This window comes from Salvelinus namaycush, chromosome 9 (genome assembly GCF_016432855.1).
Source record: "Salvelinus namaycush isolate Seneca chromosome 9, SaNama_1.0, whole genome shotgun sequence".
NCBI classification, from domain to species: domain Eukaryota; kingdom Metazoa; phylum Chordata; class Actinopteri; order Salmoniformes; family Salmonidae; genus Salvelinus; species Salvelinus namaycush.
The window spans coordinates 30,422,914-30,446,261 of NC_052315.1; the positions used below are offsets into that span (position 1 = coordinate 30,422,914).

General features: G+C 42.7%; 1 protein-coding gene across 1 annotated transcript in view; it reads left to right on the forward strand.

The window, feature by feature from the left end:
• LOC120053226 (transmembrane protein 266-like) overlaps nucleotides 1–23,348 on the forward strand; it is a 62,688-nt gene that overhangs the window by 17,972 nt on the left and 21,368 nt on the right. The window lies entirely within an intron of this gene.

The following is a 23,348-nucleotide window of genomic DNA, read 5'->3' on the forward strand; positions in this document are numbered from 1 at the left end:
AGGTTTTTATAATTGTTCTCTTTTTGAGTATATTCTTACTTCAAATGTTCCAATTTCTATATTTATCTGTACTGTATATTATTCTACCTTGCAACACATTATGCAATTTTTAATCGCTGATGTCGTCTTGACATTTATTACTATAATGTTCATGTATTGTTTTGTTTATCCTAACTATTCAAACTTCTAGTATCATATTACTTCAATGGTTATTTTATGTACCATTCACACTCCCCTCCTTTAGTGTGGGACTGCGTGCGTTATACAGGGTTTTATCTGTATCGATACATTTACTCTAGAGCGTTAACCACAGATTTCTTTTCCTGTCTGAGCAGTCCTCTATTAATTAATTTATATATAATTGTATTCGACCATGCAGGTAGACAGTTGCCACTCCAAACTAGATTGAACAGAACAGTCAACAGGGCAGACAACCTGAACGAGACTGAACAAACTTCCCAGATGAGCGACGAGCGAGCTGGATGAATTGAATGACCCACCCAACTCGGACTGACTGAATAAGATGAATGGCCTGCGTTTTGTAAGCAAACTCAAACAGGTCTAAACAAATAAGTCCAGCCAAACTGAATCAGACAACAGTCAACTCAATCTGACTGAACAAAGTGTTCAGAGGAACTGCCCAAACAAATTAGCGAATAACCCCACTCAACAGAGCCTGTCAAGACAGATGAAGCACCTAAATCTCCTTCTGCAGTGGTCACACAACAATTACTATACTCTGTTTTCACTGTTACAACCCTCAAAGCTTTTTATCCCCTCATTATTTTCCATGCATTTCATTGAATCCAAAAGCTCCCAATATTTCTTTGGTTTGTCAAATTTGGAGAGACCCACTTGGTGACCTACCGCTGAGGCAGGTTCCCAGAGTGAACCACACAAACTCTATACTATAGGCAAGAACTTACCTTTGTTTTCAAGTGGCCATTTGTTTGTGCTGTTCATCCAAGAGGCCCGGCCACAACAGTAGATTTTCACCGTCTCTGGTCCCTTTTCGCCACTCCTGGCAAGCTCGCCATTTATGTTGTGGAAATATTCAGTCAATAATATTTCTCAAATACCGGAGCCTGTGAATTCAAATAGACTTTATTACAAAGTAATATAAGCCGAGCTGGTTCATAACTCCCTTTCCAGCCTTGACACACACTTTTTATACAGGTTTCATCCTTACATCACACACATAGTAACTCCTCTTTATATTAATGATTCATTCCCTCTGGCATTTAGCCATCATTATCTTTTGCCTTGCACTAATTTTTGTTTGGTTTCACATTAGGGCATAGAAACATTAGGCCATAGCAATGGTACAAAAATAAACAGACATGCCCACTCTCAAGACAGGTGCATGTCTAATGGTGCCTAATGACCTAGACACACATATAGAGTGCACTTATTTTACTCTAAAATGTCACATGTACTGGAAAATTCCCAATTACCCCAACCGGAAGCCATGGATTACAGGCAGCATCCGCACTGAGCTAAAGGCTATAGTTTCTGCTTTCAAGGAGCGGGAAGCTTATAAGAAAGAACCCGGAAGCTTATAAGAAATCCTGCTATGCCCTCCGACGAACCATCACAGGCAAAGCGTCAATACAGGACTAAAATCGAGTCGTACTACACCGGCTCTGATGCTCGTCGGATGTGGCAGGGCTTGCAAACCATTACATACTACAAAGGGAAGCACAGCTGAGAGATGCCCAGTGACACGAGCCTACCAGACGAGCTAAACTACTTATATGCTCGCTTCGAGGCAAATAACACTGAAACATGTATGAGAGCACCAGCTGTACCGGAAGACTGTGATCACACTCTCCGCAGCCGATGTGAGTAAGGCCTTTAGACAGGTCAACATTCACATGGCCGCAGGGCCAGGCGGATTACCAGGGCGTGTACTGCGAGCATGCGCTAACCAACTAGCAAGTGTCTTCACTGACATTTTAAACCTCTCTTTGTCCGAGTCTGTAATACCAACATGTTTTAAGCAGACCACCATAGTGCCTGTGCCCAAGAACACTAAGGTACCTGCCTAAATGACTACCGACCCGTAGCACTACCGACCCGTAGCCATGAAGTGCTTTGAAAGGCTGGTCATGGCCCACATCAACACCATCATCCCAGAAAGCCTAGACCCACTCCAATTTGCATACCGCCCCAACAGATCCACAGATGATGCAATCTCTATTGCACTCCACACTGCCCTTTTCCACCTGGATAAAAGGAACGCCTATGTGACTAAACACCTCCCTCTGCAATTGGATCCTGTACTTCCTGACGGGCCGCCCCCAGGTGGTAAGGGTAGGTAACAACACATCCACCACGCTGATCCTCAACACAGAGGCCCCTCACGGGTGCATGCTCAGTCCCCTCCTGTACTCCCTGTTTACTCATGACTGCACGGCCAGGCATGACTCCAACACCATCATTAAGTTTGCAGATGACACAACAGTGGTAGGCCTGATAACCGACAACAACGAGACAGCCTATAGGGAGGAGGTCAGAGACCTGGCCGTGTGGTACCAGGACAACAACCTCTCCCTCAACGTGATCAACACAAAGGAGATGATTGTGGACTACAGGAAAAAGAGGACCGAGCACGCCCCCATTCTCATCGACGGGGCTGCAGTGGAGCAGGTTGAGAGCTTTAAGTTCCTTGGTGTCCACATCACCAACATACTAACATTGTCCAAGCACACCAAGACAATTGTGAAGCGGGCATGACAAAACCTACTCCCCCTCAGGAGACTGAAAAGATTTGGCATGGGTTCTCAGATCCTCAAAAGGTTCTACAGCTGCACCATCGAGAGCATCCTGACTGGTTGCATCACTGCCTGGTATGGCAACTGCTCGGCCTCTGACCGCAAGGCACTACAGAGGGTAGTGCGAATGGCCCAGTACATCACTGAGGCCAAGCTTCCTGCCATCCAGGACCTCTATACCAGGCGTGTATCAGAGGAGGTGTCAGAGGAAGTTCCTGAAAATTGTCAAAGACTCCAGCCACCCTAGTCACAGACTGTTCTCTCTGCTACCACATGGGAAGCGGTACGGGAGCGCCAAGTCTATGTCCAAGAGGCTTCTAAACCGATTCTACCCCCAAGCCATAAGACTCCTGAACATCTAGTAAAATGGCTACCCAGACTATTTGCATTGCCCCCCCACCCCCTCCTCTCTACACACCGCTGTCTCTCTCTGTTGTCATCTATGCATAGTCACTTTAATATCTCTACCTACATGTACATACTACCTCAACTAACCGGTGTCCCCGTACATTGACTCTGTACCGGCACCCCGCTGTATTGTTATTTTTTTACTGCTCTTTTATCTCTTCTTTCATCCGTATTTATTTGAAACTGCACTTTTGGTTAGGGGCTCATAAGTAAGCATTTCACAGCGCATGTGACTAATACAATTTGATAGTATATACTATTTATATATACTTTTTTTTTTTTTTAAATGACAGAATTTGGTGTTTTGTTGATGGTGGTGGAAAACGCTGTCTCAGGAGCCACTCCAGAATCTCCCATAAGTGTTTAGTTGGGTTTAATTCTGGTGACTGAGACACACACATCCTTTAAACCCCCTATACTCCTTTGAGACCCCTCTTTCAATGTCACTGAGATCTCTTCTTCTAGCCATGGTCGCCAAAATAATGTGCAACTTGGCATTTTTATACATCACCCTAAGCATGATGGGATGTTAATTGCTTAATTAACTCAGGAGGTTAAACAAATAAAAATATGAACTCAAGACACACACATGTGGAAGCACCTGCTTTCAATATACTTTGTATCCCTCAGTGTAGGGGAAGGTACTCTGAAATTGTAATTTACCAAGCTACCAAGTTAAGCTACACTAAAGTTACCCTTAAGAAACATATTTGTCACATTGCATAAGGATGGGAGACAGGCACAGGAATAAGTAATAGGGTTTTTTAATTCTCTACCCAAAACAAAAGAGCAAGGTGTAAACCTCAAAATAATTAATGGGACGAGACCCATAATAACAAGTGCACAAAAATACATGTAGCACCAAAAACCCGAGATAAAACAGAGCATTAACTTGCTCTTATTCCTGTGCCTGTCTCACAAGACCAACGGACCTAGGACAATGATCGACGAGGACAATGGAGAAAAGAGGGCACATATATACACATACTAATCAGGGGGAATGGGGACCAGGTGTGTGTAATAAGACAAGACAGTCCGGGGTTGGTGGTAATGAAACAGTTCAGTGACCCCTAGAAGACCAGTGACGTAGACCTCCGGAGCTGGTGAACAGAATGAGCAGCAGTACCAGGGGGATCCGTGACAATATAGTTTCCTTAACTGAAAAAGTAGTTCACTACATTCAAACTACTTTATGAAGAATTATCATATCTAAATCTGAAATGTCAAGAACAGATCACTATGGAGTCAGATGTTAACAGAATTAGTAATTTAGCCTATTAAACACAAAAACTGTTTCAAGTGACGATTAGGCAAGTCTGATGCCAAAAAATAAAGGACATTTCTGCCTATTTCAGCCATATTTAATTGTATTTTTGCAAAAAAACAATAGTGTGTATGTCCAGTAGTTAGCTATACCATTAAATGGCAACAAAAAAAAGAAATTACTGAAAACACTACCAACATTTTAATTTAGTTCAACTACCACCAAGCTACTGCAAAATATAGTTTAATTACTCGTTGAACTACATGCAGTTCACTACTCCTCAACACTGGTCCCTCATTTACTTTGGCAGTTACCTATAGATTGATTACAACAGTGCTCTGAGTTCCCTACTGGGATCAAGTCCTTCCTGCTACTTATCCTGCAACCATTGAAACATGACTGTTGCTTGGCACAAAAATGATGCAGTAAATTATACACTCAATTGTACATTTCAACAGTCAGTAGAATTAAGATTGAAGTGATATGAACATCACAGAATGTACAAATATAGTAGAGAATGAATTTAACTGAATCTGGACATCTCTATAGATGGATTTCTGAAAAGAGTAGAGGGGACTATTTCAAACATACAGAGGAACAGTCCTCCCCATCAAATTGGCTGTGCAGCAGGTACCACATGCTGCACAGCTGGGTAGCACAATTTGTGGACATGGTTTGACGGTTTGTTAATATTCACAGACATGCAAAGTGTAAGATTGCTTTTTGGGCTGAGAGTGAGAGAGATCAAGTATACTGGTGAAAACCCATTTATCAGAACCAGCTTGTCTGCTGCTCTGCAGATGTAGGCCGATCCATCTCAATTTGCCTTATATTAAAAGCCAATTTCTCCAGCAAAGAATCGCCTGAATTCCTTTTGGCACAATGCCTTCCAAACAGCAGGTAGTGAGGTGCATATCCTGCACTGTGTTGTTGTATTCCTGCACCACTTCCTGCAGGTGGTCATGCCAGTGTCGTCTCCAAGGATCCACTCCAATTCGCATATTGCCCCAACAGATCCACAGATGACGCAATCTCTATTGCACTCCACACTGCCCTCTCGCACCTGTACAAGAAGAGCACTTACGTGAGAATGCTGATAGTTAACTACAGCTCAGCATTTAACACCATATTGCCCTCCAAGGTCATCACTAAGCTCAAGACCTTGGGACTGAATACCTCCCTCTGCAACTGTATCCAGGACTTCCTGATGGGCCGCCCACAGGTAGGGCTGGGCGATATGGCCAAAATATCATATCACAGTATCTAAAAAAATAAATAACGGTTTGGCGGTATTTTATGTTTTTGAATAATAAAAGTTAAAAGTATGCTTTATGAGTAGTGCGTGACCCTAGGGTGGCAACACATACATTTTAAGTGATTTCAATGGGTCTTTCTCCATTCTGATTGTTTTATATTGTTCAATTCAACTTCAACAAAAAATAATTTTCAGCATTTACATTAATTTCTGCATTTCCTGCACTCATTTGAGATCATTTCCCCACGTAGGGCTGCATGATATGGGCAAACAATCAAGGCCTCATATTTAACCAAGTGTTGCAATTGCGATTTGACTTGTGATTTAGAGCAAAACACTTGGGTGAACTATTGGAATCATGGAAATAGAATGATTATTCAAATTCTATAGTTAGAATATAATAGTGGGCACTTTGAATAGAGTGTTTGACATGACAACAACTTAAAATGCCAGGGAGGAGTTATTGTTACAGGGTAGGAACTGAAGTGTTGACAAGTGTTTCCTATAATCTTGATAAAACAGCATCGGTTGTCATCAACATTATTGCATGTGCAGCATTGACCATGCAGAGACTGAACGCAAGTGTCTCGTGCTCGAGGAACGACAAATGCGCTCCTTGAGTGACATGGCGGGGCTAGTTCTGTGTAGAAAGCGGCATTGGGAGAGATATCGGAGAGAGATGACTCAGGTAGCGAAGTAAACTATAAAAATGGACGTTACACATGGCGTATCACATTTAACAAACCAAACATTCAAATACCTTTATAGAAGATATAGTAAAAATACAAACCGGTCGTGCATCAATACAGGTATATCGTAAAATATGTTATACCGCCCAGCCCTACCCACAGGTGGTGAGGGTAGGAAACAACACATCCGCCACGTTGACCCTCAACACGGGGGCCCCTCAGGGCTGTGTTCTTAGTCCCCTCCTGTACTCCCTTATCCCTAACGACTACTTGGCCACACACAACTCCAACACCATTATAAAGTTTGCTGACGACACAACAGTGGTAGGCCGGATCACTGACGACGATGAGACAGCCTATAGGGAGGAAGTCAATGACCTGGCAGTCTGGTGCCAGGACAATAACCTCTCCCTTAACGTTAGCAAGACAAAAGAGCTGATTGTGGACTACAGGAAATGGAGATGCGAGCACGCCCCCAATCCACATCAACGGGCTATAGTGGAGTGGGTCGAAATCTTCAAGTTCCTCGGTGTCCACATCACTATGGAATTAACATGGTCCACACACACCAACACTATCGTGAAGAAGGCACAACAACTCCTCTTCCAACGAAGATTTGGTATGGGCCCTCAGATCCTCAAAAAGTTATCCAGCTGCAACATTGAGAGCATCTTGACATCTTGACTGTATCACCGCTTGGTATGGCCACTGTTTGGAATTCGACCACAAGGCGCTACAGAGGGTAGTGCGTACGGCCCGCCCAGTACATCACTGGGGTTGAGCTCCCTGCCATCCAGGATCTCTATACTAGGCAGTGTCAGAGGAAGGCCCTAAAAATTGTCATAGACTCCAGCCACCCAAGTCATAGACTGTTCTCTGCTACCGTATGGCAAGAGGTTCCGATGCATCAAGTCTGGAACCAAAAGGACCCTGAACAGCTTCTACCCCTAAGCCAAAGCTGTATGGCTATATCCAGGATAGCCAAAGTTCCGAAAGCTGGGCCTAAAATAGTATATAAGAGATCATACAAAAGATTTTGCTGTGACTCTTATGTGGATGATGTTAAAAATATTTATTGGTCTGATGTGATTAATAAGGAGCATCCTGACACTGCACTTGATGAAATTGATTCTTCCAATTATTGATAAACATGCACCTGTTAGGAAACTGACTGTTAGAACTGTTAAGGCTCCATGGATTGATGAGGAATTGAAAAACTGTGTGGTTGAAAGGGATGGGGAAAAAGGAGTGGCTAATAAGTCTGGCTGCACATCTGACTGGCTGACTTACTGCAAATAGAGAAATTTTGTGACTAAACTCAACAAAAAGTAAAATAAACTTTATTATGAAGCCAAGATCAATTATATAAATAATGATGGAAATCAACTTTGGAGTACTTTAACTGAAATGATGTGCAGAAAGACTAATTCAACTCCATCTTTCATCGAATTAGATGACTTATTCATCACAAAGCCATTTGATGTTGCCAATTATTTTAGTCATTACTACAAACTTAGGCAGGAAATGCCAACAACGAACAGTGAGCCACCGTATTCATGCATAAAAAAAACTAATAATGAAAGAAAAGCATTGCAAGTTGGAATTTTGTAAAGTTAGTGTGGGAGAGGTGGACAAATTATTGTTATCGATCAATAATGACAAACATCCTGGCATTGACATCTTAGATGGAAAGCTACTGAGGATGGTGGCTGACTCTATAGCCACTCCTATCTGTCATATCTTTAATCTGAGCCTAGAGGAAAGTCTTTGTCCTCAGGCCTGGAGGGATGCCAAAGTGATTCCGCTATCCAAGAGTGGTAAAGCGGCCTTTACTGGCTCTAACAGCAGACCTATCAGCTTGCTGCCAGCACTTAGCAAACTGTTGGGGAAAATTGTGTTTGACCAAATACAGTGCTATTTCTCTGTAAACAAATTAACAACAGACTTTCAGCATGCTTATAGAGAAGGGCACTCAACATGTCAACTGCACTGACACAAATGACTGATGATTGGTTGAAAGGCTAATAATAATAAGATTGTGGGAGCTGTTCTGTTACATTTCAGTGGAACCTTTGATATTATTGACCATAACCTGTTGTTGAAAAAACGTATAGTATCAGTCAAAAGTTTAGACACACCTACTCATTGAAGGGTTTTTCTTTAAATGTGATATTTTATACATTGTAGAATAATAGTGAAGACATCTAAACTATGAAATAACACATATGGAATCATGTAGAAACCAAAAAAGTGTTAAACAAATCAGAATATATTTTATATTTGAGATTCTTCAAAGTAGCCACCCTTTGCCTTGATGACAGCTTTGCACACTCTTGGCATTCTCTCAGCTGTATATATATACAGTGTGTCCTACCCTACCTCTTTCAGGTAATACAGTCTATGCAGTATTAACCTTATATTTAGCTAATGAATGATGGGTTATGCATAAGCTTCAAATTTATAGCCTCTGTCTCTTATGCAATACCCATCGCAAGACCCACTGGTTGATGCTTATTTATAAAACCCTCTTAGGCCTCACTCCCCCCTATCTGAGATATCTACTGCAGCCCTCATCCTCCACATACAACACCCGGTCTGCCAATCACATTCTGTTAAAGGTCCTCAAAGCACACACATCCCTGGGTCGCTCCTCTTTTCAGTTCGCTGCAGCTAGCGACTGGAATGAGCTGCAACAAACACTCAAACTGGACAGTTTTATCTCAATCTCTTCGTTCAAAGACTCAATCATGGACACTCTTACTGACAGTTGTGGCTGCTTTGTGGGATGTATTGTTGTCTCTACCTCCTTGACCTTTGCGCTCTTGTCTGTGCCCAATAATGTTTGTACCATGTTTTGTGCCGCTACCATGTTGTGTTGCTACCATGCTGTGTTGTCATGTGTTGCTGCCTTGCTATGTTGTTGTCTTAGGTCTCTCTTTATGTAGTGTTGTGTTGTCTCTCTTGTCGTGATGTGTGTTTTGTCCTATATTTATATATTTAAAAAAAAATAATAATAATCCTAGCCCTCGTCCCCGCAGGAGGCCTTTTGCCTTTTGGTAGGCCATCATTGTAAATAAGAATTGTAACTAACTTGCCTAGTTAAATAAAGGTTAAATAAAATAAAATAAAATCTGCTCCTGCACTCCGCTCTCTCATTAAAAAACGCTTCATAGCTCTTGGAGTCCCAAGAAAAGCTAGACTAACTTGATGGATTTTTTGGGGCATTTCTTATACTAATAGACTATGCGATGAGGGGTGCAAGCTCTTGTTTGCTGAATGTTAAATACAGCAGCCAATAGGAGTTTGAAAGAAGAGAGAACGGGCGATGGCGGTAGGTTATAGCAGTTATTTACACAGACCCATCTTCAATTTTGGTGAAGTGAAGGCTATCTGCATCTTATTCTAGTCCATTATAATTCAAACATGTCATTACAATGAGATGATGATGATCAGGACAACAAAACTAATTTTATTTAACTGTTGAAGGCGAAGAAGGAATGAAGCGACAATAGAGAGAGAAAGCCTAATACGCACGTCACACAACATTAGGGGAAATATCATAGGCATATCAAATCAAATCAAATGATATCTCAAAGTGCTGTACAGAAACCCAGCCTAAAACCCCAAACAGGAAGCAATGCAGGTGTAGAAGCCTTCTAAATTTAAAATTGTAAAATATGTCCTATTATATTTCAAAATTACAATCAAATTTGCTAGCCTATAATTGTAACTTTGTAGGCCGCATGTCCTGCACCAGCATTGCATGTTCTCTCCCAGCTTCATGGTTTGAATGAGGGGTGAAATTCCAGTATTATACAGTATAATACAATACAGTACAGTAATGCAGTCCACACTAAAAAAAGATTAGCCTACTGGAACTTGTTTCAAAACTACATCTACTGGCTTTTATGTTTTGCTCTAGTGTGTAATGTGCTATCCATGTGCTGGATAATGGCACAATCATTTGGGCTTGCTTGGGCTCATAAAATGTCTTTAATGGATGGTGCTCATCAGGTCATCTAGCACCAGGCTTGAATTTTCATGTCGTTCAAATCTCTAATCAAATCCAGATTACACGACTTCCTCCGAAGTCGGTCCCTCTCCTTGTTCGGGCGACGTTCAGCAGTCGACGTCACTGGTCTTCTTGTCATCGCCGATCCACTTTTCATTTTCCATATGTTTTGTCTTGTCTTCCCACACACCTGGTTTCAATTCCATCAATTACTGTTGTTGTGTATGTTGTGTATGTGTAATGTTGTGTATTTAACCCTCTGTTCCCCCCATGTCCTTGTCCGGTATTGTTTATTGTAAGTGCTTGTGCACGTTATGTCTGGTGTGCGTCGGGTTATTTACCCATTTATTGATTGTTCCGTTTTCCGGTGGGTTTTTATTATTATACTGCGCCGTTGGAAACACTGTTTTTGCTTTCCTGCGTCTGACTTCTCTGCCGCCAGTACGCACCCCTTACACCAAACTTATTTATATGCTTTAGCACAGTGGTTTCCAAACTTTTTATAGTCCCGTACCCCTTCAAACATTCAACCTCCAGCTGCGTAATCCCTCTAGCACCAGGGTCATTGAACTCTCAAATGTTGTTTTTGCCATCATTATAATCCTGCCACAGACACACACTATACGATACATTTATTAAACATAAGAATGTGTGTGAGTTTTTGTCACAACCCGGCTCGTGGGAAGTGACAAAGAGCTCTTATAGGACCAGGGCACAAATAATAATATAATCAATAATTTTGCTATTTATTTAGCCATCTTACATATAAAGCCTTATTTGTTCATCAAAAATTGTTAAAAAAACTCACCACGGGTTAATAAGAAGGGTGTGCTTGAATGGATGCACATAACTCTGCAATGTTGGGTTGTATTGGAGAGAGTCTCAGTCTTAAACCATTTTCCACACACAGTCTGTGCCTGTATTTAGTTTTCATGCTAGTGAGGGCCGAGAATCCACTCTCGCATAGGTACGTGGTTGCAAAGGGCATCAGTGTCTTAACAGCGCGATTTGCCAAGGCAAGAAACTCTGAGCGCAGCCCTATCCAGAAATCTGGCAGTGGCTTCTGATTAAATTCAATTTTCACAGATCCGCTTGTTGCAATTTCGATGAGGCTCTCTTGTTCAGATATCGGTAAGTGGACTGGAGGCAGGGCATGAAAGGGATAACAAATACAGTTGTTTGTGTCCTCCATTTCGGTAAAGTGCCTGCATAATTGCACACCCAGCTCACTCAGGTGCTTCACTATATCACATTTGACATTGTCCGTAAGCTTGAGTTCATTTGCACACAAAAAATCATACTATGATGGAAAGACCTGTGTGTTGTCCTTGTTAATGTAGACAGAAAATAGCTCAAACTTCTTAATCATAGCCTCAATTTTGTCCCTCACATTGAATATAGTTGCGGAGAGTCCCTGTAATCCTAGATTCAGATCCTTCAGGCAAGATAGGCCAGTCGTGTGAGAAACTTGTCATCATGTATGCGGTCAGACAAGTGAAATTATGGTCACTAAAGAAAACTTTAAGCTCGTTTCTCAGTAAAAAAAAGTGTCAATACTTTGCCCCTTGATAACCATGTTGTAAAAGCGTTACATGGTTGAGACTGGTTATAGTTTGCCGGACTTCCACAGTTAGCACAATACATTTTTTCTACAGACTTACAGAATGATTGACTCTTTGGAATCAACAGTAATGGTGTGTGTGACTGCTGAAATACACTACATGACCAAAGGTATGTGGACACCTGCTCGTTGAACATCTCATTCCAAAATCATGGGCATGAATATGGAGTTGGTCCCCCTTTTGCTGCTATAACAGCCTCCATTCAGCCACAAGAGCATTAGTGAGGTCGGGCACTGATGTTGGGCGATTAGGCCTGGCTTGCAGTCATAGTTACAATTCATCCCAAAGGTGTTTGATGGAGTTGAGGTCAGGGCTTTGTGCAGGCATGTCAAGTTCTTCCACACTGATCTAGACAAACCATTTCTGTATGGATCTCACCATGTGCACGGGGGCATTTGTCATGCTGAAACAAGAAAGGGCCTTCCCCAAACTGTTGCCACAAAGTTGGAAGCACAGAATCATTTAGAATGTCAATGTATAGCTTTAAGATTTCCCTTCACTGGAACTAAGGGACCTAGCCCGAACCATGAAAATCAGCCCCAGACCACTATTTCTCTTCCACCAAACTTTACAGTTGGCACGATGCATTCGAGCAGGTAGTGTTCTCCTGGCATCCGCCAAACCCAGATTTGTCAGTCGGACTGCCAGGTGGTGAAGTGTGATTCATCACTCCAGAGAACGCGTTTCCACTGTTCCAGAGTCCAATGGCGGCAAGCTTTACACTACAGCCAACGCTTGGCATTGCGCATGGTGATGTTAGTCGTATGCGGCTGTTCGGTCATGGAAACACATTTCATGAAGCTCCCGATGAACAGTTGTTGTGCTGACGTTTCTTCCAGAGGCAGTTTGGAACTTGGTAGGGGGTGTTGCAACCGAGGACAAACAATTTTTTACACACTTCAGCACTCGGCGGTCCCATTCTGGGAGCTTTTGTGGTCTACTACTTTGCTGGTGAGCCATTGTTGCTCCTAGACGTTTCCACTTCACAGTAACTTACAGTTATTGACTCTGCAACTTACAGTTGACCGGGGCAGCTCTAGCAGGGCAGAAATTTGACAAACTGACTTGTTGGAAAGGTGGCATCCTAAGATGGTGCCACGTTGAAAGTCACTGAGCTCTTCAGTAAGGCCATTCTACTGACAATGTTTCTGTATGAAGATTTCATGGCTGTGTGCTCGATTTTATACACCTGTCAGCAACAGGTGTGGCTGAAATAGCTAAATCCACTAATTTGAAGGGGTATCCACAAGACGTCCTCTTCTCTCATGTGGTACCCTTCCTGCAGGCTCATCCTGACATGACCCTCCAGCATGACAATGCCACCAGCCATACTGCTCGTTCTGTGCTTGATTTCTTGCAAGACAGGAATGTCAGTGTTCTGCCATTGCCAGCGAAGAGCCCGGATCTCAATCCCATTGAGCATGTCTAGGACCTGTTGGATCGGAGGGTGAGGGCTAGGGCCATTCCCCCCAGAAATGTCCGGGAACTTGTAGGTGCCTTGGTGGAAGAGTGGGGTGTCATCTCACAGCAAGAACTGGCAACCCCCCCCCCCCCCCCCCTTTGTTCAGGGACACATTATTCAATTTCTGTTAGTCACATGTCTGTGGAACTTGTTCAGTTTATGTCTCAGTTGTTGAATCTTATGTTCATACAAATATTTACACATGTTAAGTTTCCTGAAAATAAACGCAGTTGACAGTGAGAGGGCGTTTGTTTTTTTGCTGAGTTTATATGTATGTAGGTCTGGTTCCTAATGCCTTGGAGATTTTCAGAGAGAGCAGACTGGCTCTGGTGTAAATGTACAATTGAGTCATCAATCAAGAGCTCTGGTCAATTAATCAGAACATTGGCACAGCACACCCTGTTCTGAGCTCCCCATTTACCCCTCTCATACTTACCTTTTGGCTTCAATGGAAAATTTCTCAACACTGAGTGTGAGGAAGTAGTCCTAATGCTGTTCAGACCTTCCTACTTCTCACTTAAAATATATTATTTTGCTTAATTTCCATGTGTTTTACACTAGGAGGTGATTACACAGCATTATAATATAACATTACATTTAGGAATGATACAACAATTTCCAAATACAAAAACCTGCTAATGCGGTCATCTGTCTTTAGTAAAAGTACGATATAATGACAAATGGCAACAGATATAATGTAGTTATTATTATTATTTTAATGTTACTGTGAAATATTAGCATCTTATTTTCCAGTGGGAAGCGAAAAACCAGAAAACCAGAAACCCATTTGAGCCAATATTGGGGAAATTCTTCCCTGATCTTTTTTAACAAGGCAATTGAGCAACTCCTGGAAAATACACAAATCATCAAAATACAGTACCAATTAAAAGTTTGGACACACCTACTCATTACAGGGTTTTTCTTGAGTTGACTATTTTCTACATTGTAGAATAATAGTGAAGACATCAAAACTAAGAAATAACACATATGGAATCATGTAGTAACCAAAAAAGCGTTAAACAAATCTAATTAAATTTGAGATTCTTCAAAGTAGCCACCCTTTGCCTTGATAACAGATTTGCACACTCTTGGCATTCTCTCAACCAGCTTCATGAGGAATGCTTTTCCAACAGTCATGAAGGAGTTCCCACATATGCTGAGCACTTGTTGGCTGCTTTTCCTTCACTCTGCGGTCCAACTCATCCCAAACCATCTCAATTGGGTTGAGGTCTGGTGATTGTGAAGGCCAGGTCATCTGATGCAGCACTCCACTCTCCTTCTTGGTCAAATAGCCCTTACACAGCCTAGAGGTGTTCTGTTGAAAAACAAATGATAGTCCCACTTAGCGCAAACCAGATGGGATGGCGTATCGCTGCAGAATGCTATGGTAGCCATGCTGGTTAGGTGTGCCTTGAATTCTAAATAAATCACAGACATTGTCACCAGAAAAGAACCCCAACACCATCACACCTCCTCCTCCATGCTTCACAGTGGGAACCACACATGCAGAGATCTTCCATTCACCTACTCTGCATCTCACAAAGACATGGCGGTTGGAACAAAAAATCTCAAATTTGGACTCATCAGAGCAAAAGACAGATGTCTTCACTAGTATTCTACATTGTAGAACATAGTAAAAATCCTTGAATGAGTAGGTGTGTCCAAACTTTTGACTGGTACTGTATATCCATTAACAAATTAGTTGAAAATGTACTTTCAAGTTTACTGAAGAAAGGCCTAGTACTAAAATACCTGTAAACAAAAATGTGTTGTCGCACTGAAAGCAACACATAATGTTGGCGCTACTGAGCCCACAGGCAGTACAATATAGTAGAAAACATCAAATGAAATCTGCACAAGCAGTAGTCTAACCTACTATAATATTTACATTTACATTTACATTTAAGTCATTTAGCAGACGCTCTTATCCAGAGCGACTTACAAATTATATATAATACACTGCTCAAAAAAATAAAGGGAACACTTAAACAACACAATGTAACTCCAAGTCAATCACACTTCTGTGAAATCAAACTGTCCACTTAGGAAGCAACACTGATTGACAATAAATTTCACATGCTGTTGTGCAAATGGAATAGACAAAAGGTGGAAATTATAGGCAATTACCAAGACACCCCCAATAAAGGAATGGTTCTGCAGGTGGTGACCACAGACCACTTCTCAGTTCCTATGCTTCCTGGCTGATGTTTTGGTCACTTTTGAATGCTGGCGGTGCTTTCACTCTAGTGGTAGCATGAGACGGAGTCTACAACCCACACAAGTGGCTCAGGTAGTGCAGTCCATCCAGGATGGCACATCAATGCGAGCTGTGGCAAAAAGGTTTGCTGTGTCTGTCAGCGTAGTGTCCAGAGCATGGAGGCGCTACCAGGAGACAGGCCAGTACATCAGGAGACGTGGAGGAGGCCGTAGGAGGGCAACAACCCAGCAGCAGGACCGCTACCTCCGCCTTTGTGCAAGGAGGTGCACTGCCAGAGCCCTGCAAAATGACCTCCAGCAGGCCACAAATGTGCATGTGTCAGCATATGGTCTCACAAGGGGTCTGAGGATCTCATCTCGGTACCTAATGGCAGTCAGGCTACCTCTGGCGAGCACATGGAGGGCTGTGCGGCCCCACAAAGAAATGCCACCCCACACCATGACTGACCCACCGCCAAACCGGTCATGCTGGAGGATGTTGCAGGCAGCAGAACGTTCTCCACGGCGTCTCCAGACTCTGTCACGTCTGTCACATGTGCTCATGTGCTCAGTGTGAACCTGCTTTCATCTGTGAAGAGCACAGGGCACCAGTGGCGAATTTGCCAATCTTGGTGTTCTCTGGCAAATGCCAAACGTCCTGCACGGTGTTGGGCTGTAAGCACAACCCCCACCTGTGGACGTCGGGCCCTCATACCACCCTCATGGAGTCTGTTTCTGACCGTTTGAGCAGACACATGCCCATTTGTGGCCTGCTGGAGGTCATTTTGCAGGGCTCTGGCAGTGCACCTCCTTGCACAAAGGCGGAGGTAGCGGTCCTGCTGCTGGGTTGTTGCCCTCCTACGGCCTCCTCCACGTCTCCTGATGTACTGGCCTGTCTCCTGGTAGCGCCTCCATGCTCTGGACACTACGCTGACAGACACAGCAAACCTTTTCGCCACAGCTCGCATTGACGTGCCATCCTGGATGAGCTGCACTACCTGAGCCACTTGTGTGGGTTGTAGACTCCGTCTCATGCTACCACTAGAGTGAGAGCACCGCCAGCATTCAAAAGTGACCAAAACATCAGCTAGGAAGCATAGGAACTGAGAAGTGGTCTGTGGTCACCACCTGCAGAACCATTCCTTTATTGGGGGTGTCTTGCTAATTGCCTATAATTTCCACCTTTTGTCTATTCCATCTGCACAACAGCATGTGAAATTTATTGTCAATCAGTGTTGCTTCCTAAGTGGACAGTTTGATTTCACAGAAGTGTGATTGACTTGGAGTTACATTGTGTTGTTTAAGTGTTCCCTTTATTTTTTTGAGCAGTGTATATAGAGCTAACCTACTATAATAATGAGGGCAGCGATCGTAACCACTGGCCCAAGAAAGTTAACTCATTTGGGAGAGCAGTTTGCAGTCCTGAGAACGTCAAACTCGTACACTCTCCCCACCGAACGGGAGAGCATGTCCCACACTTCTCTTTTCCAAGTCCCTCACATGTACAGCTTTCTGATGGCCTACTCAGTCCATCCACTTTTGCAGCGATTTGGAGAAGATTAATGCCAATGTCTCTGCCGCTCTTTGAACCCTGGTTCACCTTGGTGCAGCTACCGTACCCAATGGTCAAAAAATATTAACTCCCTTGGGTGAACAGATTTGTTACAGTATTCATTACACATGGCAAATAACAATATCACACACATCCAACACTCTCATCTTTAGCATGATTGGCTGATTAATGGCTTCTGGCTGAGTTGATGATTCAGATGAGACTCTCTATAGTCACCTCTTAATTTGTTTAGGTTCTAGATAGCACCTTTTTTATGTGTACAATGGTGGTGGATGGGATGAGTAACCACCAGATACAGTATATCTCTATGGCAGTAACCACCTTGAAATGTAAAAAGCACTATTGAGACATATAAGCACTAGCCTTCTGCACAATCTCATCCACAACAATCCCAAAATAAAAGACTCTCTAAACAAGAAATGTTGCACTCTGAAAAGCATGTTAAATGTAACATTGAAAGCCATTGGTTGGACAATTAGGCTATGGTGCCTTTTTGAATACATTAGTCGCTTATCTCATAATATAGGCCTAATGAATGGGTTACAAACGTTAATTTTCTTCTTTGCGCTTATGTTTTTCAAATGTTGGATTTCGCTTGTTTTTTTCTCCAATTGATTTTTATTATGCCTGAACTGGATTATCTGTGCTCTCTATCTTACTTTACGCTCAGAGATCTAAATAGAAAACCTTCCTCTGCGGGTAAATTTGGTCTTTATGCCTTTCTTTCGTGAGCAGAGTTACCCTTTGCCAGAAATGCTGCAGAGTTACCCTTTGCCAGAAATGCTGCGTGTAGCCCAGAACGCATAGCCTCTAGTAGGCCTAGTTCGATATTCCAAAGGAGAACGTCATAATAACAGATGAGTCGGTATGTCACAATGCCCGTTTGGCAAGTGTGCGTGCAATGAGAGAAGAGTGAACGTTCAGAACATCTGTCAGTCAACTCTATTGGTGATATTTCTATCTGCTGCATTCAGTTGGCTACATTCACCCTGAATGCAACCCAGAGAAACACATTTGGAAAGTGTGTGATTATTTCGGACATGATATGCTACATACATGCAAAAAATTATAATAATCCTTCCGAAATCCGAGCGAGGGAAATTCTGCACATATAGTACGGTTTATTTGATCTAGGGGCAGCGGTTAGAGAGGCAAGCCAGCAAACAAAGGGTTGCCAGTTCGAATCCCAGGTCAGATGGGAAAAATCTGTAAGGAAGTGATCTGGCAACCAGAAGGTTGCTGGTATCAAATCCTAGATGCCATTGCCTGTTGTTGTGCCCTTGAGCAAGGCACTTAACCCCCCCCCCCCCCCCCCCCCCCCCCTACCCACACACCTCTCCAAAACATAGGTATGTATGTGTATCTTTTGGAGGGTTTGGGTTAAAAGCGAATGTCAAAATTTGGTTGGACCTTGTGTGCAATTGACCAATAAAGGGTTCTTAATCTTAATCTTGTACTCATAATTGACATAGGCTATCATGATGAGCAGTTATGAAAAAGTGAAGCAAATGATGCCATTTACCCCATAGAATAGGTTAGGCCTATGGGATCAATATCTGAAGCAGGTTGACGGTCATGTAGTTGCTTCTCTTGGATTGCCTTTTCTCCTCAGCAATGTCTGCACCAACTCAATACTCTGAGAGATTCTTTATAGATGTAGTACTGTATGTGTAACAGCACACAGGCCCTTCCCCACACACACCAGAACAATTAATTTGCTGTGAAAAGCAGGCCATGACTTAACATTGTCTTCAATCTTAGCTTGGTTAAGCAGTACATAAAAGCAGTCTTTTCCGGATAGGCTCTTTTAGCTGGGGGCTTGAGCCAAGCCTAGCTCAGACTGTGGAGCGGAGTGGGAAAGAAGGGCCACCAACAGCCAAGCCTAGCTCAGACTGTGGAGCGGAGTGGGAAAGAAGGGCCACCAACAGTGAGCCTGAGTGTAGTCAGGCACACACCTGCTACCTGACACACAGTGACATGTCTGCCACTCTGTCCTCCCTCCTCTATGTCTGCTGTGAGGGCTGTATCAGCCGATCTCATGAGCAGCAGTTCACCTCCTCTCCTGGGCTGTATTGATCAGTATCATGGTTTAATCCTACTCCTCTGTTTCCCTGTCTACCACAGTTCAATCTCCCTTCACTCCTTCTTTCACTACCCCAGCTCACTCCTGATGCCTTTATTAACCTGTCTGGTTCATACTTCTCCGCATCTCTCATTTCCTCCATGCAAATACTGTGTGTGTGTGATTGCGTACGTGTGCGTGTGTGTCAAATAAAATAAAATAGTTTTTGTCACATGCTTCATAAATAACTGGTGTAGACTAACAGTGAAATACTTACCTACACAACAACGCAGAAAGAAAATGAAACAATTTTAGAAAAATAATAACACCAGGAATAAATACACAACGAGTAATGATAGCTTGGCTATATACACATGGTACCAGTACCGAGTTGATGTTCAGCGGTACAAGGTAATTGAGGTAGCTACCCTATGTACATATAGGTAGGTATAAAGTGACTAGGCAACAGGATAGATAATAAACAGTAACAGCAGCATATGTGATAAGTCAGAAGAGTTAGTACAAAAAGGGTCAATGCAGATAGTTAAATAGTTAACCAATAGCTACCCGGACTAACTATTTAGCAGTGTTATGGCTTGGGGGTAAAAGCTGTTCAGAGTCCTGGTTCCAGACTGGGTGCATCAGTACAGCTTCCCGTGCAGTAACAGAGAGAACAGTCTATGAATTGGGTGGTTGACACCGCCTGGTATAGAGGTCCTGGATGGAAGGGAGCTCGGCCCCAGTGATGTACTGGGCCGTACGCACTACCCTCTGTAGCGCCTTGTGGTCGTATGCCAAACAGTTGCCATACCAAGTAGTGATGCAACCAGTCAAGATGCTCTCGATGGTGCAGCTGTAGAACTTTTTGAGGATCTGAGGGCCCATGCCAAATCTTTTCAGCCTCCTGAGGGGGGCGAGGCGTTGTCGTGCCCTCTTCACGACTGTGCTGGTGTGTGTGGACCATGATAATTCCTTAGTAATGTGGACACCAAGGAACTTGAAGCTGTCGACCTGCTATACTACAGCCCTGTCTATGTTGATGGCGGCGTGCTCGGCCCTCTGTTTCCTGTACTCCACAATCAGCTTTGTCTTGCTGGCGTTGAGGGAGAGGTTGTTGTCCTGGCACCACAATGCAAGGTCTCTGACCTCCTCCTTATGGGTTGTCATCATGATCAGGCCAACCACCGTCGTGTCATCAGCAAACTTAATGTTGGTGTTGGAGTCGTGCACGGCCACGCAGTCGTGGATGAACAGGGAGTACAGGAGGAGACTAAGCACGCACCCCTGACGGTCCCCCGTGTTGAGGGTCAGCATGGCGGATGTGTTCTTACCTACCCTCGCCACATGGGGCGGCCCATCAGGAAGTCTAGGATCCAGTTGCAGAGGGAGGTGTTTTATCCTAGGATCCTTAACTTAGTGATGAGCTTGTAGGGCACTACGGTGTTGAACGCTGACCTGTAGTCAATGAACAGCATTCTCACGTAGGTGTTGCTTTTGTCCAGGTGAGAAAAGGAAGTGTGGAGTGCAGTAGAGATTACATCATCTGTGCATCTGTTGAAGCGGAATGCAAATTGGAGTGGGTCCAGGGTGTCTGGGATGATGGTGTTGATGTGAGCCATGACCAGCCTTTCAAAGCATTTCATGGCTACGGGGCGATAGTCCTTTAGACAGGTTACCTTGGCGTTCTTGGGCGCTCTGGTGGTCTGCTTGAAACATGTAGGTATTACTGACTGGGTCAGGGAGAGGTTGAGAATGTCAGTGAAGACACTTGCCAGCTGGTCAGCGCATGCTCTGAGTACGCGTCCTGGTAATCCGTCTGGCCCTGCAGCCTTTTGAATGTTAACCTGTGTAAAGGTTTTACTCACATCGGCTACGGAGAGCGTGATCTCACAGTGGTCCGGAACAGTGTGTGTTTGTGCGTGTGTGTGTGAGTGTGTGACAACGCACATGCCCCGCCCACCCGAGGATGTCTTTTTTAGACATCTATTTTCTGTGTTTGAGGGGTGCAAAAACTTGTCACTTAAATCTTGCTGGATTGATTGCTTTCATTTTACTCCTGCGATTCTTTCATAGTCTCGCTTGTGCCTGTTGTTTCTAATGACCTGTCAAACACTCCTGTGTAATGGCTGAAATGGGCTCAATGGAATACATAGTCTTTCCTTTGAATCTATAAGAATGCAAAAGCATTGTCTGGGATTTTGTGCACTCTTACATCACAAGAAAGAGAATAAATATAACTTTATCTTGATGTGTTCATTTTTTTGTGAAATTGAACAAAAAGTTATTTAAAGCTGCAATATGTAACTTTTTGGGAGACCTGACCAAATTTGATAGATCTGTCATTCTCATTGAAAGCAAGTTTAAGAAGCAGTAGATATGTTCTATGGCCGCTATTTCTATGCTTCCCGTTCTTAAGTTTAGTTTTTGCATCTTTTACTTTCGGTTATGTGCACCAGCTTCAAACAACTGAAAATACAATATTTTATGGAAAATATATTTCACAGCGGTTTAGATGGTGCAATGATTCACTACACTATACGTGTTTGTTTTGCCACATTAACTGAAAGTAGGAGAACTATTAGAATTTTTGCAACCAGGAAATGGCTTAGCGATTTCTGAATAGTAAATCTTTAATAAAAATGTTTTTACAAATTAGATGCGCTGAAATGCAGGGTTGGGGAGTAAAGGATTACATGTAAGGGATTACAATTTTTTTTTAGCTGTTTATCCATTACGTTACCAGCTAAAATATTGAAATCAGATTACAGATACTTTTGAAAAACTAGATGATTACTTCAAGGATTACTTTTAAATTCAGAAAGGATGTTTGTGAAAAAAATCTTTGACACTTCTCTGTTTTCTCAATGACTTTCAAATCCGCATTGAAAAAAGGCGTAAATGTAAGTTTGTTTCACCTGAGCGAGTCTGACCACAAGTCAGAGACCACTATGATGACACACCAAATGTGTTTGATGGATAGTGGGAAAAGAGCAGGAATAGGCTTTTGCGGGATAAAGTCCAATCTATGTCTTCCAATGGTGCGGCTGCTGTCGGCATCAAAGATTATCCAATTTGAATAAACGCTTGGAGTAGGGATGGCAGCAGTGGTGTAGTCTACGGCGATACGGATATCACTTATTATTGATATCTACATTGTGCATTGATGTGAATCACACTGCTGCTCTCATATCCATTGATTCTTGAAGAATAAAATGTATAAATGCCTCATGAGTTTAGTTCAACTGTCACACTCCATGAGAACCCAAAATATAAACTTGTTTTTCTACAATGTTTGTAAACATTGTAAATCTAAACAAACACTCATAACATGGTTAAAACAATATTTTTGATATCATGGATGGTCAGCCCTTGCATTCATAGCTCTGTCTATTAATCTGAGAGTGGTTACATTTCTCCAGGCCCATCCCTCAGCTTTTTAACAAAACAGAGGCGGGGCGCCCATTTTGTTATTGTTTCATCTGTGGATTTGCCCTTTAAACAGCTGTATATTATCAAGATATCAAAGTGTCACCAACAAAGAGGTAAACAATAGGCCTAAGGCAAGTGCAGCATATGGCATTCATTTTTCACATGTAAATAGCACTTTCAGTAGTGCTCAAAGCATGCCATTCCATGAGCGCAGCATTTATTTTTGAATTCGAATCAATGAGCCTAATCAGTCCTCCATGACAACACAATCATAAACAACAGATTAGGGTTGGCTAATAAGTCCTTAGTTTTGGGGTCATGCTCAGGTAAAACAATTTGGCTAATCTATACTTCCATATTTCCAAGTTCTATTCTTGAAGATCAATGGGTATAACATTTATTGGAATTACTGGAATTCTGATAGACTTTTTAGGTTTTTAATGTAAAGATATAATTTAATCATATTATTATATTTAGTAGAAAGCGATGGGTTAGAAGAAGCTTACATAACCAACCCCAAAATTTAAAATGTTACATCCATATATGGCCAGCTATGTAAACCTTAACATTGATTTGTCCTGCAATAGATGTCATTCAATTGG